At 41.4% G+C, this 1911-nt stretch overlaps 1 pseudogene; it reads left to right on the forward strand.

Annotated features, from left to right (window-relative positions):
• The first annotated feature begins 220 nt into the window (after positions 1 to 220).
• LOC144295241 (large ribosomal subunit protein eL14 pseudogene) lies at positions 221 to 839 on the forward strand (annotated as a pseudogene).
• Positions 840 to 1911: the final 1072 nt, after the last annotated feature.

The raw sequence follows: 1911 nt of genomic DNA on the forward strand, positions 1-1911 counted from the left end.
TTACAGTGCATGGTAATTAACTGGAATTTGAATAAAAACGTACTCTCTCTGTGTCTCTGCCTCTCCCTCTCTCTGTGTGTGTCTCTCATGAATAAATAAATAAAATCTTTAAAAATAAATAAATAAATAAATAAATAAATAAATAAATACTTAGAATAAAGCGAAAACTGACAAAATTACAAAATGGGCATGCACACAGTAGGGATTGCCCTCTTCCTTCATGGTGTTTGGGTGCTTCGTGGAGGTTGGCCGGGTGCCCTCCATCTCCTTGGGGCCTCATCCGGGGAAGCTGGTTGGGATTGTCCATGCTATTGCTCAGAACAGGGCTTGGGCTGATGGACCTTGCAGTCTGGTAAGAAGACAGGTCATGCCTTTCAAATCCATGGCGCTCACTGACTTCATTCTCAACTTCCCACACGGCACTGGCCAGAGGTACTTCCGACAAGCCTGGCAGAAAGTAGGGATCAACACAAACTGGGCAGCCACAAGGTGGGCCCTGCAGACTGAAACCAGATACAGAAAAGCCGAGATGACAGATTTTGATCATTATAAAGTCAGGAAGGCAAAGAAAATGAGGAACAGAATAATCAAGCTCGATGTCAGGAAGCTGCCAAAAGCAGCTCTCCTGGAAGTGTCTCCCCATAAAAGCACCCACTGCTCAGGGTGCTGCTGCAGCAGCTGCTGCAGAGTTTCCAGCAAAAACGATGGCCACTGCAGACAAGAAGGCTACTGCCCCGAAAGCTGCAGGCCAGCATGCAGCACCTCCGAAGTCTCAGGAAGGTCAGAATGCTCCAGCCCAGAAAGCACCTGCTCCAAAGGCATCTGGCAAGAAAGCATAAAAGCCTAAGAGGCTATTATAAATAAGTAATAAGGGCTCTTTTTCTTTTGTACACGTTTAAAAAAAAACTGACATGACAAATTAAAAAAAACGTAGAATTTGAAGATAGAGGACACTCGTGAAAAAGGCATAATCAACAGCTAGCATCCATTGCAGACCTCAGGATCATAGCTTTCTGTTTTATTGTACTTACAGCTCATAACAACCTTGGAATTTCAACTTTGAACAAGTTAGTGGTTTTCTCAAGGTTACAGAGCCAAGAAGTAAAGGAAATGAAATTCAAATGCAGATCCAGCTGACTCCAAAGGGCATGCTTTCCCTTCATGCCAAATATAATGCCTGCTCTTTCAGCATTCTGAGGTGTAACCTCTCAATCACAACTGCAGGCAAGTAGAAATATATATGTATATATGCCTACTAATAAAATATTAATTTTCCATTAAATCTACATGGTGAAAGACTTTTTTTTTTTTAGATTTTCACCCATGTGTGTGCACATGTACACACACCCCCAAGAAGCCCCATGTTTTCTAGGAATAGAAGATTTATTTAATCTGTTTCTAAATTACCTCTTAGCCTTATCTCTTCTTCCTTATACTCCATATAACATGAATTATTTAAACACCAAGTTGACCGAAGTTTATGTAGACTTTCCTCTCTGCTCAAAGTACCGATCCTAGGGTGCCCCATTTTTGCCTAATCATTTCAAGGAAAATGGCTCAGTTCAGCCTTCCCTCAATTAGACCCTAACAGTGAATGAACTCAATACTCCCTATCTTGCAGACTTCTGAAGTGTCCCGTGTCTACCTCGAAAACAGGACACTTCAGGCTGGATTACATTGGTGCCTCACATCTCTCTGCCACTAAATGGCAGATTACTTGAGTCTAGAAACTGCATCTATTTGTCTTTAAGCTTCAGTCCCTACCAAGTTCCTGGAATATATTAAGTACCCAACAAAAGCCTGTTGATGAACGAAACAATCATTCAGGAGTTTGGAAAACTAAAACATTTTTCCCCCACATCTAATAAACCCAATTTAGTGTATGATAGGATGTTCTGGTTAAAAACATAA

The sequence above is a fragment of the Canis aureus genome, chromosome 23, assembly GCF_053574225.1.
Source record: "Canis aureus isolate CA01 chromosome 23, VMU_Caureus_v.1.0, whole genome shotgun sequence".
Taxonomy (NCBI): Eukaryota; Metazoa; Chordata; class Mammalia; order Carnivora; family Canidae; genus Canis; species Canis aureus.